We start from the raw sequence: 24,164 nt of genomic DNA on the forward strand, positions 1-24,164 counted from the left end.
TTGTTATTCAAGATGTAATGGAGATGCTGGAGGGAACTGCCTGAAAATGTAAAGCTGTGTTCCAGTAGCCAGGTTTCTTGAAGATGATTGTATAATGATATAGTTTTCACAATGTGACTGCGTGATTCTGAAAACCTTGTGTCTGATGCTCTTTTTATCTACCTTGTCAACAGACAAGTAGAACACATGGAATAAAAATAAATAATAGGGGGAACAAATGTTAAAATAAATTTAGTTTGAAATGCTAGTGGTCAATGAAAGGGAGGGGTAAAGGGGCATGGTATGTCTAAATTTTTATTCTGTTTTCGTTTTAGTTCTGTCTGAATAGATGCAAATGTTCCAAGAAATGATAATGATGATGAGTATGCAACTATGTGATGATACTGTGAATTACTGACTATATATGTACAATGGAATGATCAAAATAGGAAAAAAAAAGTTGAACATAACAATCATGTAGCAAAAGACTTGAGAATACGTGAAACCTGTATCTCAAAGCTGAATCCATAAAGGTTCTGTCCATCTAAAGGTTCCAAATATTTCAGAAATGGACACCACTTTATTTTCTAAATTTGAGCTGTATAGAGAAGCTATCTATTCCTAATGTGGCTTCTTCTGCACAGCTTCCTCTGAACATCTTTTAACTGTGGTCAGTACTTCTGATGAAATTAAACAATCACATGTCTGTACTTTATGCATCAGTGTCTCCCAAAGAACAAAGGAGAGCAAATGCCTGGAGGGAAAGTCTTGAACAGCACATAAAACAGATACCCTCTCCCTAAAACAAAATATTCCGTTTTTAAAATCAGGGTAATTTGCGTTGTATTCCAAAACAAATGTCCATTTACATAAAAATGCTTTAAGTTCTTTATTATATCAATTACATAGGTTTTTATGCCCCCCTCCCCCTTAAAATTGATGCTCTAGGAAGATAGTCTATTACCATTTGATGAGGCAAAGAGGCTTAGAGGCTTCAGGACCCCCTCCACCATGGTCACATTTACACTTACCCATACAGTAATGGCTCATATTCAGGTGATTACACATACATATAGATCCATAAACAACCTTGTTTCCAGTACAAATATGCGCACACACATTACCCTCACCACGCACACACACCCATCTTACACGCATTCTGCTTCTCATTCACTCAACTACTCACCTCCCCCCAATCCAGTCACACACGCAGTCTCACCATGGTCTCGTATACACTAGTGTTCTCTTTTGCCCACTCTCACATACATGCCTGGGCTCACGGGTTCCCCTCCTAATACTCCCCAGGCTAGTTTGATCCTAGACATTCAAGTCCCACCATCGCGTTCACTCTTCCGGATCTGCGGTAGCCTTTGTCAGAAATGTCTACACGCACCCAGGGCGATGTGGAATTCCAAGAAGCCTCCAGAAGTCCAGTTAGCTTGGTCACATCGGCACCTCCCGAGCCTCAGCGCCTAGAGGACGCATCCCCCCACCGGCGAGGTCCTAGACTACATTTCCCAGAAGGCCCAGGATGTCGCAGGTTGTATGACTGCAGCTTAACGGAACTGTACTCCGAGGCTACGCTGAGATTCTCGGAAGCTTGGGTGCGCCCCTCAGGTGGAGCAGGCAATGTTAACCTGGTCCAATTTCCGCGTCGCGGGCAGTCCGGATGACAGGCCATACTTTTGGCAGCCTGTAGCTTTCTGGACTACATCTCCCACAGCCCACTAGGCCCATCATCCGTCCCGCGGGAACTCGAGCTTCTCCTAGGAATGGGCGAGATTTTCGGCTTCGCGTCGCAGTGGGCTTTGGGACTTTGTTGCTCTGATTGGCCTCGTCTGACAGGAGCTGAGCCCTCTGTACTGTAGGAGGAAGAGGTGAGGTTGCCGGGAGTTTGGGTTGGGGCTGGATGTCCCGGGATCCTCCGGCCTGTACGGGGTGTGTCGGGGACCGGACTGAAGAGGGGAGATTAGGAGAATTTGTATATGATTGTGACTGTATCCCTAGGGTGGGCATGTGTCTGTGTGATCGTGACCAGCACTCTGAGGGCGGGATCGGGAGGTCTTAGTACCCAGGGCTAGGCTGGAATTCCAAGAAGCCTCTTGAAATGATAGTTAGCTTGGTCTCATTGGTCCCGCCCGGGCCTCAGCACCTAGAAGACGCAGCGCTCCAGGTTATGATTATGCATATTATTGTATGAGACTATGTGTGATAGCATGTTTGTGTTCGTGGAGGATGGGATGTTTTAGCTGCGATTGTGATTTTTTCCTCGTGGTGTGTGTACGTGTTTCTGCCATGTGCTGAACTGGGGGGGATGGCGGGATTGTGGTTGGATAGTGAGTCCTCCTCGTGTGTGTGTGTTGCCGGGGGTGGAGGGTCCTTAAATGTGCGTTTGTGACTGTTTCCCATGGGTGTGTGTTTGTGTGAGATATTTTGGGTGGAGGGTATGTGTGAATTTGTTGACACTGTGGTCCCATAGTGTGTGGCACGGTATGGGTGTGGAATGCCTATGACTGCAATTGTGACTGTGTGTGTTCGATTGCATAGCCGTGTGCAAGCCAAGTGTGGTGTGCCCGTGACTGTTTGTGTCCCGGTTGTGTGACTTCGTGTGACTGTGTGTATGTCGGTGTAGTCAGTGTGGGTGTGGGGCACCTTTGTTTGTGCCTTCTGTTCCCCGGAGAACTGTGTTGATATCAGGGACAGATTCTATCCAGAACTTCAGAAACCCTCCCTTTGCCTATGATGCCAAGATTAGGTAGGATATTCTAGAGTTCTGTGACCTCCTTCTGTTGGTGGTGGTCCATAGGGGCTGGGCTCAGGTGACCACCGAAATGTCCATCTTGGCTTCTTGGTGAGCCTGGTGTTTCCTGACTCCTTTTTCCTTCCCCAGCTCTGCCCTGATGGGATAGAGGCTTCCAGAGAGGAGAGAATGGCAGTCAAACATCCACAAGGCACATCCAAGGTAGCTTGGTATCTCCCCTTTGTTCCCTGAAATCCCCTTTTCTTTGTAGGACATGACTTATTTTCCTTCTCTTGAAAATTCTTGCCCATCAGATGACGTGATCCCTGAAACTCCCCCTTTGAGAAAACGTGATAGGTCCAAAGTGTACCCCTTCCTGTCCCCCAGAACACCTAATTTTCACTTACTAATTTATCAAATGGTTTAATTTTTTTCTTTATGCTTTTTAAAAAATAGTGTTTCTTTCCGATTATAAAAGTAAACCGTGACTATTTTAAATACTTTCACAAGTACTGAAATCTCCAATAAGAAAATTTAAATCCCCAATTAAAACTGTTAACTTTTTAATATTTTCCTTCTCAGTTTTGTGTGCTATAAAATATTATTTTAAAATATTGCATTCATATAGTATTTACCATTTTATATTGCTACATATTCAGTTAAAGTAATTAGTTTCCCACATAATTTAATATTTGGAAACATTTTTTATAGATTCAATTTATTTAAATAGCTATGCTATATTTGTTTTCTTTCAAATTAGATACAGGAATGGTGTAAAACATCCATTTTTAGTTTAACAAATAATTAGCCATCACTAAAGAAATCCCTGATGTTCCCCTCCAAAATCATAAATAAATGTGCTCCTCTGATGATAACCACTGGTGGTCATTTCTTTGCCTATCATTGGAGCTTTAGTATCTATGCGTGAATCCCTAAACCATATAGATTTAGTTTTTTGTCTGCTTTCTGTCTTTGTATGAATAGAATTATTCAGTTGTCTTTTTTTATTGCTGTATTTTTCCATATATGCTATTCCATTGTATGACTTTACAGCATTTTATTTATCCATGATGGTTAGAGTTTGTATGTCTTCAATTTTACTGAACAGTGCCAAGCTTTTCTCTAAAGATACACAAGTTTTCCCTTGTGCCAGCAGTTTATCATGGTTTCTTTTGCCCCACACCCATATCAGCCCTTGACATCATCATACTTTTAAAGTTTTGTCAATCTAGTGGGTGTATAATGGTATCATGTTGATTTATGTTTGTTATGAATTAGTTTGATCACCATTTCCTGGCCATTTGCTTGTTCTCTTTTGTAAAATGCTAATTCAAATAGTTTGCCAATTTTTAATTGGATTGCTTTTCTCTTACTGATTTATACCAGTTCTATGTATCTTTTTTTTTTTTCCTGTCATGGGCAGGCTCTGAGAATCGAACCTGGGTATCCAGCACAGCAGGCGAGAATTATGCCACTGAGCCACCGGTGCACTGCCCTCCATGTATCTTTTTTATCAGACATATAGATATATAGGGGTGTGTGTGTGTATATATATATATGTATATATATATCTTCTGTATATATAGTATATTAGTCTTTGTATATGTGGCAGATGTTTTCTCCTGCTCTGGCTTAGTTTTTTACTCTTTATGGTGTCTTTTGATGGATAGAGGTTCTGGTTCTTAAGGTAATAAAATCTTTTCCTGTGGTTAGTACTTGTTAAGAAATTTTCTACTACTTGGAGGTAATGTAAATTTTCTGCTACCTGGAGGTAATGAAGATTTTCTTCTAAAAACCTTTATCACTTTTAACATTTAGGTCTTTTAAACTACCTGGAATTGATTTCTATGCAGTAGGGATCCAACTTCATGTTTTCCCCATATTAATATCCAGTTGCTTTGTACTATTTATTGAAAAGTTTGTCTTTTTTCACTGATCTGCAGTGCCAGTTTAGTAAAAAGTCAACTCTTTTTCCTGTTCTATTGGTCTCTCGATGTCTCTGCAACAATACATACCATCTTATTCACTGTAAGTTTGTAATGGTTGGAACAAGTCCTCTTCATGTCCTTGTTCCTCCAGTGTTTTGGTTGTTTGTGTTTTTTTGCATTTCCATATAAATGTTTTAATTAGCTTGGTTTCACTAAGGCACCTTATGGCATTTTGATTACGTTGAATTGTATCATTATGTGGCTAGAAATTTATAGAATCTTCAATAAATTAACCTCTCAGTTGAGTTTAGTCTTAGCGTTTCTTAACAGGGTCTTGCTTGTGTGCTGCAAATAGTTCTAGGTAAATAAGAATCGTATAATCCATTGTACAACATTTCCGTTTTGCATTGACTGCCAGGAATCTGAACACTTCACATAATAATCAATCTCATAATTTTTGCCTGGGTTTTTGATACTGAGTACCTTTGACTTTCTCTTTCTCTATGACTTTTTAAGCTTTTTAGATTCTTAGTCTCCTTAAATACATTTATGGAAGTGGTGAATATAAAAAATTAATATAGATTTAGTTACAGATGGAGATATTTATTGTCTAATATTGTTTTTATTTGAATAAAACAATGGTCCACTCAAGGCTGTTCTGTATGGCTTCTGTTACTGTCCTCCTCTCTATATTTTGTTTTTAACTACAATGCACTCCACCCTCACTATGCTCTGCCAGGTAGTTTGTGTCTCCACATCTTTGCCATCTATTCTCATTAACCCTTTAGTTCAAATATTGGCTAAAAAAAGAAACCCTCTCTCAGATTATTTCATCCACACTCTCTCTGTATGTAAAGAGCCTGGGCTCTGGTATCAGAAAGATGTAGCTTCTGTTCTAGAGTCAGCTTCACCACGTGTGAGCTGTTTAACATATGAATGAGAGATAAGATGCCTGTGTAGAATACTTGGTACACGTTATATGTTCAAAAGGTAGGTACACGTTACCTCCCTTCCTGCTTTACTTCCTATTTGTGGGACCTCTAGAAGTAATTACAGTATGAAGTGCTTAACTGAAGGCCTCCCAGTGGCTCCCAAATGTTACAAATAAAGTTTGCCCCATCTACATTTTAAATCCTTCTGAGCCAGGCTTCTGTCTTTCAATTCTCTTATATATATAACTTTTAAATTATTTTAAATTTATTTTGCTGTAAATTAGAGTTCTAAATTCAGTTTTTTCCCTCATTCACCCAGTCTCATTCCAGTATCATTTATTCAACAATATCATTTCCTTTGACAGTACTTTGTACTGCCAACTAGGTGATATTTAAATGGTCTGTATTATATATTTCAATTTTTTACTTTGATCTGTGTCTCTGCTTCTACTTATACCATGTTTGGATTATTGTTCTTTTATAAAATCTTTGAATACCTGATAAAATGTCACTTTTCTGAAGGTAACTCTATTCTTCCTTTCATTGCAAAAAGATTAGAAAACAAGCACAGAGCTCAAGTGTCATCTATAATCCTTTCAATTAGAGATAACTACTATCAAATTATTGGAGCAAAAATTTAGAGTTCTTTTTAATGTGACCATACTATGGCTGCTGACCTGTAACTTGCCTTTATTATTCCAAAATACATTTTGAACAACTTTCCATGTGTTTACGCATTTATCTTTACCATGATTGTAATGGCCTCCATGGTATTACCATTTTTTGACCAAGTGCTTTTTTTTTGTACTTGGTTTGCTTACAAAATTATTGCCATTGTAAACAATGAGAATCTGCTTAGGCCAAATACTTGTCTAGTATTTTCTTTCTTAAAAAGTTAAATTATGATTGCATAAGTAGTTAACATATTTTTCTTGTAAAAAATAATATTATTATGTATTATAGAGAGTTTCAAGTCTTGTGTGACCATGCCCAGTCTCAGGTATCTACCCAAAGTAACCACTGTGATCAGTTAATTATGTGTTCCTTCTACTTCTATTGTACTCATTTAAATATATATACATGTAAGTGTTTATGTGGATACTGTTACTTAGAAATATTTCTATATAAAGAGTATTATCTGTATGTTTTAGTTTGCTAGCTGCCGGAATGTGGTATACCAGAAATAGAACAACTTTTAAAAAGGGGAATTTATTAAGTTGCTAGTTTACAGTTCTAAGACTGTGAAAAATATCCCAATTAAATCAACTCTATAAAAATGTCCAAATTATAACAAGAGGTTACCTTTACTCAAGGAAGGCCAATGAAGTTCAGGATTTCTCTCTCAACTGGAAAGGCACATGGTGAACATGGCAATTTCTGCTCGCTTCCTCTCTAGGCTTCTTGTTTCCTGAAGCTCCCCTGGGGGCATTTTCCTTCTTCACCTCCAAAGGTCTCTGGCTGCATGGTCTCTCATGGTTCTTATGGTTTTCTCATAGCTCTCTCGTGACTCTGTTGCTCTCGAGCTTTTTCCAAAGTGTTTTCCTCTTTTAATGGATTCCAGTAAACTAATCAAGACCTATGTGTAAGGGTGGAGTTATGTCTCCCCCTAATGAAAGGTTGATACCGCTATTGGGTGAGTCACATCTCTGTGGAGATAACCTAATCAAATTTCCAACCTTTAGTACTGAATAGGGATTAAAAGAAATGGCTGCTCCCAAAAGATTGGATCAGGATTAAAACATGGCTTTCCTAGGGTGCATAATCCTTTCAAATCAACACAATGTGCAAACTCCCGAATGTGAAGAATGAAGTAATTGCATCATAGAGTTGGTCTGAGAATTGAGTTGCTTCATGTAAACCCTTAGAACATAACCTGACACATTTTAATGGTCACAAAATGCTGGTTGTTTTGCCATTCTGAAATTTTTTCATTCTATTGGAGAATTGTACCCATAAGTAGAGTTACCTCACTTCAGTTGCTTCATGTGAGACCATAGTTTATACTGTGGTATATTTAATCATTTTTCCTGTTTTTAAAACATTTAGATTTTGTATAATTATCAGTGTTTAAAATAATGCCTCAGTGACTATCCATGTACAGGCCTCCTGTAGAGGATACTAAAGTTAAATTATGGGGCAGTAGAGTATGCATATTTTAAACTTCAGGAAATATTTCCAAATTAAGGTTCAAAGTGGCTTGATCACGTCACACTATACCCAGCCATCTGTGTCAGAAGAACCTATTTTTCCATTGTCTGTTAGGTTGCTTTTGGCTGCATAAGATACAGAAAAGCACTGGTAACAAATAGGTTAACGATTTCTTTTTACTTTAAGTAGTTGTTCTTAATTTGTTATTGATATCTGGAGACACAAACTACCTGGAAGACCGATTATGATTTAATTATCTGGGATATGGTCTAGGTATCACCATTTCTAAAAGGTCCTCAGCTACACCATAGAGAATTAATGATTTAGGCTCATGAAAGATGACAAGAAAAAGTTTAAGATTTAATTGGTCTGGAGTCGGAGCCATGCTTTAGAATTTTTAAAAAGCTACCCAGTTAATTCTAATATATAATCAGAGTTGAGAACCAGTGGCTTACAGAAATCATGTTTCATCTTCTAGAGCTGAGCATAGTAGCTATCACAAAAAAAAAAATCAATATTCTTTTAGCAAGGAAGAGTGGAAATATGGTTTTGGGAAAGCAGTTAACAGTATTTCCCACACTTGTGCACTTGCCAGAAATTAATTTTATGAAAAATGTCATTGTTTGGTCATTTTAATGGTGTTTTGGAAGAGAAAAGACGTAAAGCATGTCGTACACACACACTACCTTTAATCAGACTCCTCTTCTTTTTTTTCCCCACAAAGAACAAGCTTTGGATTTTGTGATTCTTACCTATTTTTAAATTTTGATTTTAATTCTGTTTTATTTCTAACAGTCCTTTCCTGGTTTTTGTTTTTGTTTTTTTGAGATGCCTTTTTTACAATGCTGAATTCAAAGCCACTTTGATTTATTTTCTATTTTTAAAGGCATTTAATGCTGTTAATTTTTCTTTTATTTGTTATCTTCCTTGTATACTGTATTTGATATATATTGCTTTGCTTGCTTTCTTTCTTTTTTTTTTTTTTTTTTTTTTAAAGGAAAGACAGAGAGAAGGAAGGAAGGATAGAAGGAAGGAAGGAAGGAAGAAAGGGAAACATCTTTAAACATTTTCTTGTTTTATTGTATTCTGTTTCTCCGTTTTTTGTTACATGGGTTGGGGCCGGGAATCGAACCGAGGTCCTCCGGCATAGCAGGCAAGCACTTTGCCCGCTGAGCCACCGCGGCCCGCCCCTTTCTTTTTTTTGACATATATCACTTTGCTTTTTACGTAATTTCTAGTTAGTATTTCCATTTAGTTTCATATTTAACTGGAGGATTATTTAAGTATGTGTCTTTTAGGTAACTTTTATATTTTGATTAAGTTTCAAATTTGCAAAAAGTTGCAAGAATAGTACAAAGGATTCTTGTGTACTCTTTACACAGATTAAACAGTTGTTTACATTTTACCCCATTTATTTTATCATTCCAGTGTGCACTTGTTCTTTCTCATGCTGTCTCTATATTTACGTATACACAACACACACACATTTATACTTACATTCAAGTTACAAATTTTAGTGGTTGGAATACCACAAAAGTGATACTGTATCCTTCAGTGCATCATATCAGGAGATACAGATGTTCCATTATGGTTACTGTTAACTTTGATAATTGGTTAAGGTGGTGTCTACTGTGTTTCCCCACTGTAAAGTTAGTAGTTGTCTATATAACTAATAACTAATTTGTCAGGAGATACTTTGAAACTATGTGAATAACTTATTTGTCATCAAACTTTTACCCACTAATTTTAGCATCCATTGATAATTGTTTTCTGTAACCATTATTACAGTGATGTTTTTAAAATGATTTTTTTAAAAAAAATCTGCATTGTTTTTCTATATTAGTTGGCATTCTCCTGTAAGGAAAAACTTTCTCCCCCATTTTATTATTTATTTATGTCAATATGAATTCATAGATTTTTACTTTATTCAAGGGCTTATTATATGTTACTAATCACTATTTTTATACTCAAATTGTCCCAGATTTGGCCAGTGGGAGCCCATTCAGTTTGGCTTCTATTTTCTTTTGACTGTTTCCTTAATCTTTTGAGCTTTTCCTTACTTTCTGACACAACAGGTTTTCTAGGCTCGTATTTTACTCACTTAGCTTCGCCCAGTTATCAACCATTTCTCTAACGATCCCTGCTTCCTTTTAGTGAAGAATGACATTTAGAAACCAAGGTCTTGTGTAATAGGATGACTGCATTCATTCATTCTTACTCCAATAGTTAAAAACCTGACTACTTCTTCTCTTATGACACCCTTACAATTAAAGGCTATTTTATCTGATGTTAATATAGCTAGCTACACTTACTTTCTTTGGTTGCAGCTTGCAAAGAACATGTTTTTCCATCCTTTCACTAACTAACTTGCTCAATTAAAGAATATTAAAAAATATAGTTGTAAAATTGCTAACGCATACTATAATATAGTGAAAATTGAACATATTAAGTACAGCTCTGTATTTGTTTTTAGTTCTCTTTGTGTTTAGACTGAAGGGGTCAAAATTCTGTTCTGTGTTAAAAATTGCTTAGATTAGTTTTTTTTATTCCTCCTACCATCTTCAGTATAGTTATAGTATTCAGCTGAAATACATTTAGGTTTATTTGTTCTTGTTGGTATTCTGTTTGACTTTTTTTTTTTTACTCCATTCTTGTTGATTCAACTTTATGAGTATGTATAAAACATTTACATGGTTCCACAAGTGAAAACTGTACAAAAAGGTATAGTTAGAACAGTGTCACTATAGTCTACAACCTTTATTTGTGTTGTGCAAGTTATTTCCTCCTGGATCATAGTATCTTCCTCTAACTTGCTGAAATTTGACCCTAGTTATATGTCTAAAGACATCAGAGTGGTTGTAGTGGGTCTTGAGGAGAATGTGCATGCCCTTTTAAGGTACTGCTCCGGGTAATGTTATCATAGGGTTTTCAAGCAGAGAAAGGTCAGTTCTTTCAGACATTGGATTGCAGGGTACTTCGTCTGGTAAGAGAGGCCAGCAACAATTTTGGGATTCAAGATTGTTGGTTTCATCTAGTTCCCAACCAGATGTCCCTATTCCAGATATTGGGAAACCATTCTTTATCAATCAGTGCCCTAACTTTCACATGAAAACTGAATTCAACTGTCATAATTCAGCAACCTGCAATTTTTGTGTTTGATTTTCAGCAGTATTAGCCTTGTGATTACAAGAAATGGTAGATTCTTTTAGGAATTTCATAAAAATGACTTAAGCTGAGAGTTCACAGATGAGCATGCCAGTTTCTGTAAACACTCAAGTGCACTTAAATGAATCCATCCCATGCCTATCCTTAAAAGTCATCATTTCTACCATGATGTTAACTGCAGCATACTACTTGGTTCAAAAGGCATGTTACTTCAGTTGGTGCTTTATCACAATCTATCAGTTTGTGATATCATTGCATGTCATAGATTTCTTGGCATCCCACATCAATCCCAGGGAGCTCTGCTGTACAGCCAAACCCAAAGGATTAGTAAATGTTTGGAATACAATAGAACAGCCCAGGGCAGCAAAGATAATGGTTAAAAAGCATGACAAAACCAAAATAAAATTTCCACTTTTGCAGGTCGGTCTCCTGAGACCACTTTAGTTATCAATTCTCATGTAGTTAGGATCCAATCAAGAGGCAGAAAACACTCAGTTGTTTGAACTGGGTAAGTTTAATATAAAAAATTATTGACTGTAATGGGATTGAAATAACAAGGGATTGGCTAGTAAGAAGTAAAGAGAACTCTAAAGAAAATAGCTACAGAAGATATAAGGCGTAGTCATTACGCTCAATGGATGATATACAGCACCTAAGGAAGATGCCATCCCAGGACTAAGATCTAGATTTTCTTGGAGAGGGCATAGCTGTGCTTTCTGAATGGCCACAGAGTAGTTTCTGTGGTTCAGGGCTAGGACTAAGGTAAGGCAAGAAAGGCAGCTAGAGTGCAAAATTTAAGGAGGCAACCCCCTTAGGTGTCATACACTTGCATATGCTGACATGAGTACCTCAAATTTTTCACCCTAGGTGCCTCACTCTTAAAGAGGCACTCACTCAGGATCATGCAGATGTAGGGTTAACACCTAAAAGTGAGTCCTTCCTTAAAGTTTAGGTCTTAGGTGCCTTGCTTGTTTAACCCTAATCCTATCACTGCTGTGGTGCTCCACTTACTGGAAATCTGCCTCTGGAACTTGCTGGAAATCCACTCTCTAGAATATTGGAGAAATCTGTTTACTGGAAAGTGGCTTATCAAAAACACTTACTACAAAATTGCCAGTGTAAACTGCTGGCTGACTTGTACTGATGGTTACCATACCCTGAAAGAGCCATGTGTTGGAGAAGGGAAAACCCCTTCTTCCTACAGTGTTTTCCAGGCATCCTCTTCTAACAAAGCTTAATAACTAACAAATCTTGATAATGTGATGGCAGAGGAAAAGTACTTCAAAGGCCAAGATCCATTCTCACACAGTGGGCATAAAGGGTGAGTTTGGAGTTAGTGCAATTAATTGATAACAGGCACATAGTTTTCTAAGAATTTTAAGTTAATTTTTTTCAAATTTATCCCAGACTGATTTTTATGTATTATGTGATGTAAGGATATAATAATTTTTCTGGATATCTGATTGCTCTATTGCCTTTTCTCTTTTTGTCACTATTTTGCCGTACCAGGATGGTCAGATACTATTTCCATATATGCATGATCATGTTCCTACCTCTTTTCTGTGCCATAGTTATTTTTCTCCCTGTGTCAATGTTAATAGTTAATGACTATTGCTTTTTAATATCTTATAATCCGAAGAGGTTGTGCCTCCAGCTTATTTTTCTGGAGTATCTTGATCCATTACTTCGTATGTAACTTTAACTTAAAGAATCATCTTGTTGAGGCCTATGCAAAACTTGTGATTTTGGTTATGGTTTCATTGAGATTTATTTATAAAATCAGGAGAAAATTGATATATTAACAAAATCAGTGCTTCTTATTGATAAGGAATAGTATTTCCATTTATGAGTAGTTTAATATTTTCCAATACATTTATATAATTCTATGCACATAGTATACATTCTTAAGTACTTTACACTGATGCTATTTAAAATGTTATTTTCCAATTTTACTGTTCATACATAGAAATGAAGTGACATTTGTTGGTTTATTTCTGACAGTTTTGCTAAATACTCTTATTAAATATGATAATTTGTTAGAGAATCTTTTAGAAGTTTCCATGTAGGCAATCATAAGATCTGTAAAATTATCAGTCTTGTTTCATGCTTTCTGTGCTTATGTATTTTTATGTTTTTTATCAACACAATTTTACTCACACATCATACAATCCATTCAAAGTGTACAATCAATGGCTGTCAGTAATCACAATTAATTTAGAACATTTTCATAACTCCAAAAAGAAAAACTCCATGCCCCTTATGAGCCCCCTTTTATTGATACTTAATTCTGTATGAAACCTTTGTTACAGTTGATGGAAGAATATTCAGATATTGCTGTTAATTATAGTCCATAGTTTGTATTAGATACATTTTTTTCTCATATACCACTATATTATTAAAACCTTGTAGTTGTGACATACATCTATTCTAATTCATGGAAGAACATTCTTGTATTTGTAATATTAACCACCTTCATCATCCACTACACGGTTCATTATATTGTACAATTCTCTAGCTTTCCTTCTAATAATATGCACAGTAAACTTCCCTTTTCAACCACAATCACATGCACAATTCAGTGTTGTTATTTACACGCATGATAATGTGCTACCATCACCTCTATCCATTTACATTTATAATTAAACTTACTAAAAAATTGTACATAAATTAAGCATCAATTCCCATTCTCTATCTCCTATTTTAGATAATAACTCTATGAGTTTGCTCATTATATTTACTTCATGTTAGTGAAATCATACCACATTTGTCCTTTTGTGTCTGGCTTAATATAATGTCCTCCAGGTACATCCATGTTGTTACCTGTATCAGGACTTCATTCCTTCTTATAGCTGAATAATCTATGTTTTCTATATACCACATTTTGTTTATCCATATTTCCATTGGTGAACACTTGGGTTGTTTCCATCTTTTGGCTAGTACTTAGTCTCTGACTGCAGTTTCTCAGTCTCATCATCCACTTCCCTGGATGTTGCACAGAAGTCCCCTGATCTCCAGAACAAATAATTCAGACAGTTTCTGCCTGTCTACACACTGCTTTTAGGAGAGGAGTGGGTTCTGTAGCTTCCTCCCTGTTCCTCCATTTTCCTGGAACTCCCCAACATACATAGTTTAGCATAGTGTCAGCTGTATTCTAGTGACTTTAAAAAAATTTTTAGTATAATTTAATGGTATATATTATATATTCACATAGCACATTGTGCTGGTTTGAAAGGATTATGTTTGCTAGAAAAGCCATGTTTTAATCCTGATCCATCTCATGGAGGCAGCTGTTTCCTCTAATCCCTATTTAGTACTGTAGGTTGAAAATTTGATTAGGTTGTCTCTCATGGAGATGTGATTCACCCAGTTGGAGGTATTAATCTTTGATTAGAGGGAGATGTGACTGCACCCATTCCAGGTGTGTCTTGATTAGTTTACTGGACTCCTTTAAAAGAGAAAGCATTTTGGAGAGAGTCCCACTTTAGAGCTACAAGAGAGCCATGAGAGCTGAGAGCCCACACAGCTAGAGACCTTTGGAGATGAAGGAGGAAAATGCCCCTGGGGGAGCTTCTAAAAACAGGAAGCCTGAAGAGAAAGGTAACAGATGTCGCCATGTTCACCATGTGCCTTTCCAGTTGATCAAGAAACCCTGAACTTCATCGGCCTTTGTTTCTTTCTTTTTTTTGTTTTTAATATACGCGTATCACTACTTTTATTTTTGTGTTAGCCCAAGTATGCTGTGTGCTAAAAAGTTATTTAGACACGATGTATAATGCATAGTTTGTATTGTAATACAAATTTCAGAGCATAAAGTATAACCATATCTTCTACTTTAATGTTCATCTCTATGTGTTATAATCTGAAATTCAGCATTTGTAAAACAAAACAGCTCCTGCATCAAAATCAACATTAGGGTAGTTGTTTAATAATTTTTTAATGTTTGTGGTAGAGCCAGCTGTCCTCATTAAGTACCTACATGCATTAAGCACACTCGTAATAGTTACTTAAATATAACCAAGAATGTGGTACTAAGTAAAATTATATAAATTCAGACATTCATGGTAAAGGGACTCTTGATTTAAACCTAAACCGAAAATTAATTTTGAAAAAATGCTTTTAAAAACCATTCTTAATTTACTTTTTTTTGCATGGTAGGCACTGTGAATCAAACCTGGGTCTCTGGCATGGCAGGTGAGAACTCTGCCACAGAGCCACCGTGGCCTGCACATACTTTTTTCTTCTATATAGCATGTTCCAGGAGTAATACTTTTCTGTGGTTTCCTAGATCTTTCTATTGGTACAGCTATCAGTCATCTTCTTTCTCAGTGTAAGTCTTTGCGTTAACTTGTGCCATTTGCCTAGCCAAGTACCTGTCTCTAGCAGACGTTACAGTTTCTCTGTTATTCTGTTTTTGCAAACTTGCTTACTGCTTCAGGTGAACTCTCTTGTTCTTCGCCCTTCTCTAACTTTTTCTCTATGATTCTGTATTTTGCTTCCAGTGATGTTTCAGAGTTGGTGAGTTTCTCTTGGTTTCTTTCTTTGTTCTTTTCCATGTTTCTCATTTTATTGGATTTTACCTGATCAAACAACCTATCTTTAGCTCTACTTGGGCTGCTTTCCTTTCTGTCTTGATTTCTTTCTGACAATTGAACACTTATTTTCCCCTATTTTTGTATTTATCTTTGCTTACTTTTTATTTTTCCCTATCTTCATATTTATCTTTGTTCTCATATCTTTTCTTCCTAACTTTCACATGCTCTTCCTTTTCCTTGCTTTTCTCTTCCTTTCTCATTGTGTTGGTCATGATCATTTCATTGTCTATCTCTTTCTTGTTCTCTTGGGGGATATTTCTCCCTATCTTTCTCCCTTTTTCCAGTGTCATTTCTTTCTGTTTCTCTCTGGTCTCTTCCTCTTGATTTTACTTCTTGTTCATGCCTCTTCCAGTGGAATTCCCTATGCTTGGCCTCACTATGCATATGGAAATCTTTCTTTTCTTTTGGGTAGTCAGGGTCAGTGTAATACCTCTCCTGGTTCCTGTATTGTCTGTCTGGGAGCTTATCTTCACTTTTTTCGTGTTCTCTTGACTTGAAACTTTTTGTGGCATTTTACACTGTGTCCTCTTTCTTCACTAGATGATGGTGAATGGATTTGATTCCTTTGATGCCTAAGGTCTTCCTGGGAGTCCTCCATGCTTTTATCCCTTCTGTGGTTCACTTTATTATTTTCTTCCATTTCACCATCCTTGCTGCTCTTATCATCAAAATCACTGTCTGCATCTGGATTTTCCTCAACCTTCATACCAGTTTGGAGAACACATTGCTTATGTGGTATTTTGTTCTCCAAACTCACTTCATCAGAGTAACCTCTTGATTTCTCTTCCTTTATTCCAGACCTGGCTTCATGAAAGCTGAATTTAGGTACTTCCTCTTCACCAAATGCTTGATTTAACAGGTGCTTATAAAATCCACTGAGATCTTTCTGCTTAGTTATATCCAAATGTGCTTCAAGTACAGCAGCCCTCTTTTCTCTTTCTTCCTCTTCAGCTCTCTCTTGCAGTTTTTTCTTATAAGTAGATGTCACAAATGACTCTTTATCATCAAATTCTCCCTTTTGCATTTCTTGTTCTGTTTGAATTTTCTTTTCTATTCTTTTTTCCTGCTCTGTTTTCTGATCTCAACTGCTTTTAGTAAGTTGTGACTATACTTGGGCTTTCGGTCTTTTCCCAAGAGTAATTTGGGATTACTTTCTTCCTTTTTTTTTTCTGCATTTCATTATAAATACTATCGTATTCATAAGCAGTGGCATCTTCTGCAAGGGACTTCTGGATTTCCAGTTTGGTCTGTTTCATCACTTCCTTCTTAGCCACTTCCCTCTGAAGGCTTTCACTCACAGAAGCCTCTTCATCATCCTCAGAATCATTCCCAAACACTGATGGTTTTTGCAAAACAGAATGCAATTGCTGTGTTTTTTTTTTGGCAAAATAAGCCCATACTGCCTGAATTGCCATCTTGTTGCCGTCTTGCTGAATGTCTCATCGGCCTTTCTTGAGTGAAGGTAACCTCTTGTTAGTGCCCTAATTTGGACATTTTTATAGACTTGCTTTATCGGAACATTTCTCAGCCTTATATCTGTAAATTTGCAACTTAATAAATTCCCCCCGTTTTTCTTTGCATGGGCAGGCACTGGGAAACAAACCCATAAATTCGCCCTTTTAATGGCCATTCTGTTTCTGGTATATCACATTCTGGCAGCTAGGAAACTAGAACACATATGATCATCCAAAGTGTACAATAGTGGTTTACAGTATCTTCATAAAGTTGTGCATTTATCATCACCATTGATTTTTTCTTTTTTTGTGAAAAATAACATGTATATAGAAAAATAAATAAATTTCAAAGCACATTGCAACAATTAGTTGTAGAAAAGATTTCAGAGTTTGGTATGGGTCACAGTTCCATAGTTCTAGGTTTTTACTACTAGCTGCTCCAAGACAGTGGACCAAAATAATTATCAGCTTAATGATTCAGTAATCATACTTATTTGTTAAACCTACCTTTTCTGTATAACTCCACCATCACCTTTGAAATTTCTCCAACTCTTCAGAGGTATTTGGGCTATGGCCAACCTAACTTTTTCATGTTGGAAGGGGCTGTCATAATATATGATGGGAGAATCAAACTAATTGCTTTTCAGGAGAGGCTGGCCCTTTTGTATTTTAGGGCCCATTTGTCTGGGGACCCATCTGAAGGTTATAGGCCTCTAGAAAGTAAGCCTAGTGCATGGAACCTTTGTAGAATCTTATGTAATAGCCCTAGGTTTTCTTTAGGGTTGACAGGAATGGTTTTGGTTGGGGTTTGGCAAGCTATGATAGGTAGCAATGTTTAACTGAAGCTTGTATAAGAGTGGCCTTCAGAGTAGCCTCTCGACTCTATTTGAACTCTGTGAACCACTGATACCATATTTGTTACACTTCTTTTTCCTCTTTTGCTCAGGATGGCATTGTCAATCCCATGGTGCCAAGGCCAGGCTTATCCCTGGGAGTCATCTCCCACACCACCAGGGAGACTTTCACCCCTGGCTATCATGTCCCGTATAGTGGGGAGGGCAATGATTTCATTTGCAGAGTTGGAGTTAGAGAGAGAGACTGTATCTGAGCAACAAAAGAGGTCCTTCAAAAGTAACTCTTAGGCATACCTATAGTTAGGCTAAGCTTCTCTGCTACATAAATAAGCTTCACAAGAAGAAGCCTCAAGGTCAAAGACTTGGCCTATCGATTTGGGTGTCCCTAATGTTTGACACAGTATCAGAAGTTTCACTGGTGGTAGAGTTTAATAGCTCCATAGTTTTTCTCCCATCCCTCAAGGGTCTCAGCCAATACTTTTTGATTACCTGCTTAATATACTCTGGGATGTATCCAGGCATTACATTAAGCTATATCGGATTAAAGGCCTCATTCTTAATCTGGAATTCCTGTGTTTGGGTCATTTAAATGATCTATCCAGATGAGTTGAGTTAAATTATGTGCTACAGAAAATTTAGGTTCTGGATAAAATAAACCTTTCTTCCTTTGGTCTCTTAGAATAGGTAAAGTTCTAAAATACAGACAATGCCTTCCTTACCCCTGTATTCTGAATTACCTTAATCTTGACCTGATCAGCTTCATTCTTATCTCTAAATACTTGGTTATACTGTATCTAGTGACTTTTAAACCAATGAATTCCAGGGTGCATTCATTTGCATATAATGAATTTCCAAGAATTTAATGTGCCTGTATTACTTGCATGATCAAGTAAGTAGAGAACATGAGAGTACATTTTTAATCAGTAGTCAAGAAATACAATTTGAAATTTTTTTTACATTATTAATGAATTTTATAAAAGGGTTTTCACAAAATGCATGTGTTTTATAGCCTTTCTTTAATTGGGACATTTTCATGAACTTAGAACTGTTTCTCATATATTGCATTCAGGCAGCTAACAAACTAGAACACATGCATTGTGTTTGTTAGCTGCCTGAATGCAATATATGAGAAATGGAATGCCTTTCAAAAAGGGGAATTTAATAAGTTGCAAGTTACAGTTCTAAGTCCACGAAAATGTCCCAATTAAAGCAAGGCTATAAAAATGTCCAATCTAAGACATTAAGGAAAGATACCTTGATCTAAGAAGGCCAATGAAGTACAGGATTCCTCTCTCTACTGAAAAGGCATGTGGCGAACATGGCGATGTCTACTAGCTTCCTCTCTATGCCTCTTGCTTCATGAAGCTCTCCCGGGGGTGGTGTTCTCCTTCATCTCCAAAGATCGCTGGCTCATGGACTCTGCTAGTGGCTATGTCATTCTTCACTCTTGTCATTCTCTGCTCTTTCAGAGTCTCAAACCTTTTCCAAAATGCTTCCTCTTTTAAAGGATTCCAGTAAAGTAATCAAGACCCACCTGGAATGGGTGGAGACACATCTCTATCTATTCAAATTTAATATCTACAATTGATTGAGTCACTTCTCTGTGGAGATAACCTAATCAAGTTTACAAGCTATAGTGCTGGATAGGAATTAGAAGAAGGGGGTGCCTTTACAGAATGGGATTAGAATTAAAACATGGCTTTTCTAGGGTACATAAATCATTTCATACTGACATAGCATGTAATTTCAATCTGATTTATTTTATGCTTTAATGTTGGTGAAAATGTTATAATGGTCGCTCTTTCTCTTTCATTGGAATAAATTGCATTTACTTCCTTCATGCATTTGGGATCTTAGGTATATAAAATGCAATTGTATGCATTGGGAAGGCCCATAAAATGAATTACGTTTAAGCCTCATTTGCTGAAACATGGTAATCAAGATTGGAAGCACATTATAAATGACTGGAAGTAAAATTGTCATAAGAGGAAGGGTGAAGAAGGCCATAATTTTTCTGGGACTTGAAAGATCAAAGCAAGTTTAAAAGATATTTTTACCTACAGACCTATATAAAATATACTGTATTGTTTAATAACCATTCAATCACCCTGCACTTTGAGAAATGCAAAATTACTAGCACCTCAGAAGCCATCTGCCTGCCCATGCCAAAGTAATCCCTCTCACTTCCCCTCTGAGGTATAACCATTGGACATTTTTGTAAGAAATTATTCTCCTGCTGTTATAAAAAATTCTACCAACTTTCTTATGACTCCCTGTTCTAGTTTGCTAGCTGTCAGAATGCAATATACCAGAAACAGAATGGCTTTTTAAAAGGAGAATTTATTAAGTTGCAAATTTACAGTTCTAAGGCCTTGAAAATATCCTAATTAAAGCAAATCTATAATAATGTCCAAAATAAGGCATCAACAAGAGGTTGCCTTCACTCAAGAAAGGCCGATGAAGTTCAGGGTTTCTCTCTCAACTGGAAAGGCACATGGCAAAAATGGTAATGCCTGCTTTCTTTCCAGGCTTCTTGTTTTGTGAAGCTCCCCCAGGGGTGTATTCCTTCTTTATCTCCAGAGGTCTCTGGCTGCATGGCTCTTATGTTTCTTGTGGTTCTCTCCTCTCATGGCTCTCTCTCTCTCTCTTTCCAAAATGCTTCCTCTTTTAAAGGATTCCAGTAAATTAAGACCCACCTGGAATGGGTGGAGTCACATCTCCCTCTAATCAAAGGTTAATAATCACAATTGGGTGAGTCACATCTCTGTGGAGATAATCTAATCAAAAGATTCCAACCTACATTTTTGAATAGGGATTAAAAGAAAGGGTTGCTCCTACAGGATTGGATCAGGATTAAAACATGGTTTTTCTAGGGTACATGATTCTTTCAAACCAGCACACTTCCTAAAGAGTGTTTAATAGTTTGCCTACTTTTAAAACTTCATATAAAGTCATATTGTATGTGTTCTTTTTAAATTTCTGTTTATTAATATTTTTAAAGTCATTTATTCTGAAGACTAGCTATATCTTATTTTCCTGCTATATACTGTTTCACAGTTGATTTATCCAGTATCTTTGCTTTATGCATAATTGAGTTCCAGATTTTTGCTCTTAATACCAACTTCTGCTACAAACATTCTGTACATTTTTTTTTCTTGCATATATGCAAGAATTTCACTAGGATACCTTCCTAGGAGATGAATTGCTGAATCTTAGGGAATATATACATATTCCCCTAGATAATTCCAAACTCTTCAAAAATAGTTGCATGTGCTCCTACTTCCAATATTTATGTTTTCCTATTGCTCCACATCTTTGCCAATAGTTGGAATTTTCAGACTCTTTAACCTATCTGATGGAAGTGTAGTGATATCTCATGGTGGCTTTAGTTTGCATTTTCTCTCTTGCCGGTGAAACTGAACATCTTTTCATTTTAGTTTCTTTTGTTCCCTTTTCTCTTGGGTTGTTTGGTTTTCTTAATAAAGAATTGAAAGAATTCTTTATATTTTGGATACTAATTCTTTGACTTTTAAATATTTTATAAATATCTCTCGCATTCTGTGGCTTTTTTACTCTCTAAGATGGATGTTATTCACGACTTAGTTAATAATAGTTTTTTCATTCTTGTACAACTTTTTTTCCCATTTAAATATTACTGTATTTTTTTGCCCATTTAAATATTACTGTCATTTTTTTGCTGTTAATAAAGGAAGTGATATCTAACTGTCCATATATCTATCAGTAATTCATACTCAAAATCTGCTGGAAAATAAACTGTTTCACAATATATTTAAACATAATCATGAAACCTTTTGGTTAGAGACATCCCTCCCTATAATTCTTCATTGTACTCCATAATCTGCTTGCTAAGATTTTTGTACAACTATAATTCTAGAATGATATTAATTTCCTTTCCTTTGAATTCTGTGCCCTTCTCCCGTGTTGAGTTCTTGTTAGATTTTGTGCTTTTCTCTTTCTTGGTTTACTCCCACTTTTTAGTATAGGTAGAACTTAATGAAGGATGTCAGACGTAATTTTTTGCACAGTCTAGCTTCACTGAAAAGAACCTTTTCTACCATCATATTAATGGGTTGTTTTGTCAAGCAGGGAATTCTATATTGAAAATTTCCCTGAAAATATTTTCCCTCAGAATTTTAAAGTTATGACTTCTAATTTATAGAATTGAAGTTGAAAACTTCAAAGCCATTTTTATTCCTGGTTCTTTTTTTATATCCTGTTTTATCCCATCAGAAACTGTTAGGGTGTTTTTTTTGTTTCTGGTGTCCAAAAATTTAATAAAAATATGTCTTCATGTGAATATTTTTTATTTTTTATGCTAGATACCAGGTGAATCCTTAAAATAATTAGATGCCTGTCATACTTCTGGGAAATTTTCATGAATGCTATTTTTTTTAATGAATGCTATTTTTAAAAGCAGGCTTTAATTTTTCCTTGAAATATTTCAAATCTATGGAAAAATTGAAAGAATATTCCAGCAAGCCCCACCTAAATTCACCAGTTGTTAACAATTTGCCACATTTGTTTTTTGTCTTGAGATACCAAAAGGGGGAAAACAGGTGTAGCAGATAAGGTATCAGTGGCTGAGAGAGTTCAATAGTCAAGAGGCTACTCTGGGCCGAGTCCAGTTCGAGCAATGGTTCAAACAGGGTCATAAGGGACAGTGGGAGATTTAAGAAAAACACAACACAGAGTTTAAGAGAAAGCAGGGGTTAGGTGGTTCACTGCCTGACTGAAGGCAACTGCCCTGAGAAGCCAGTGCAAGTTTATTTTATATTGTTTAACAATAGAATTCTTGATAAGGCAGTGCAGTACATGAGAATGTGCTTAACGTAATGAATAGGAATACAGAACTTTCTTGAGAACATTAATTAGCCTGCTAGAAACCGCAGAGGCAGAAATTTCCCATAGTAAGGCCGGATTAGATAAGACACACCCCAGGCTGACCTCATTCCACAGGAGACCAAGGGGCCTTGCCTCCAAGGTTATTCTGATGTGGCTTTGTCAGCAGTCAGAGGCCTGCATGAAAAACCTGACCTGGACCCCAACAACTCTGGAGGTCATTCTTATGCAAGCCTCAGTTAGACATTGCTACCTATCAGAACGATTTTTATTAGGGAAATTTATTAAGTTGCAAGTTTACAGTTCTAAGGCCATGAAAATGTCCCAACTAAAGCAATCTATAAAAATATCCAAATTTAGGCACCAACAAGAGGTTACCTTCTTTCAAGAAAGGCCATTGAAGTTCTGGGTTTCTCTCTTAACTGGAAAGGCACATGGCAAACATGGCGACATCTGGTAGCTTTCTCTCCAGATTCTTGTTTCATGAAGCTCCACCAGGGTTGTTTTCCTTCTTCATCTCCAAGGGCTCTGGTTTCATGGGCCCTTGTGACTCTGTTGTTCTCAAGCTTTTTGCAAAGTGTTTCCTCTTTTAAAGGATTCCAGTAAACTAATCAAGAACCACATGGAATATGTGGAGTCACATTTCCCTCTACTGGAAGGTTAATACCCACTATTGGGTAAGCCCACCTCTGTGGAGATAATCTAATCAAGTTTTCAGCCTACAGTGCTAGGAATTAAAAAAAACATGGCTTCTCTAGGGCACATAATCCTTTCAAACTAGCATATATATTAATTCTAAGAAAATTAACATGAATTAATATCTCAAATATTTCATGTTCAGATATATCCACTGGTTCTGAAATTATCTTTTATTTTTTAGCTGCTTTTTGTGTTGTTTGTGAGCTTGCTTGTTTGATTGACCTAGAATCCAATCAAGATTCCTTTTAGTGTTGGGCCTCTTTATCTTTTAATTTTCAAAAGTCACTCATCTTGTTTGTTTGTTTTATATGCATTGAATTTTAGGGAGAATTTAGGACATTGTCCTATAGAATGACCCATACTCTTGGTTTGTCTGATGGCTTTCTCATGGAAAGAGGAACCTTAGATTCCGGTTATTTTGGGTAAGAATACTACATAGATAATGGGATATACCTTATATTGCATCACATCAGAAGGCACAAAACCACAGGTTGTTCCGCTATTGGCAATGCCAAATTTTAACACTTGAGGTTAAGGTGGCAAGTGCCAAATCTTTCTGATGGAAAGTTATATTTTTCTCTTAATAATTAGGAAATAATCTGTGAAATCATACTTTGGGACCAAGTGAATACTGTTTCCTTCAACAACCATAACCATTCACATTGTGACTTTAGAACCCATAAACGATCTTTGCTAAACCATTGTTATATTAGTGATTTTAAAATGGTGATTTTCAGATTTCTTCATTCTTTCTAGCATCCTGCCTGGAACTTGGTAGATGCTTAGTTGACTCTTTTAAATGATTTTTCCTTA

General features: G+C 36.5%; 1 protein-coding gene and 1 pseudogene across 1 annotated transcript in view; one reads left to right on the forward strand and one right to left on the reverse strand.

The window, feature by feature from the left end:
- The first annotated feature begins 1,566 nt into the window (after nucleotides 1-1,566).
- The window catches only part of ZNF345 (zinc finger protein 345), a 28,376-nt gene continuing 5,778 nt past the window's right edge, over nucleotides 1,567-24,164 (forward strand). The window contains exons 1-2 of the mRNA XM_077133461.1: nucleotides 1,567-1,856; nucleotides 2,870-2,941. The gene's annotated coding sequence lies outside the window, so the exon portion shown is untranslated. The remainder of the gene's footprint in view (nucleotides 1,857-2,869; nucleotides 2,942-24,164) is intronic.
- Nucleotides 15,199-16,832, reverse strand: LOC143660088 (nuclear speckle splicing regulatory protein 1-like; annotated as a pseudogene).

This window comes from Tamandua tetradactyla, chromosome 16, assembly GCF_023851605.1.
Source record: "Tamandua tetradactyla isolate mTamTet1 chromosome 16, mTamTet1.pri, whole genome shotgun sequence".
Classification (NCBI taxonomy): domain Eukaryota; kingdom Metazoa; phylum Chordata; class Mammalia; order Pilosa; family Myrmecophagidae; genus Tamandua; species Tamandua tetradactyla.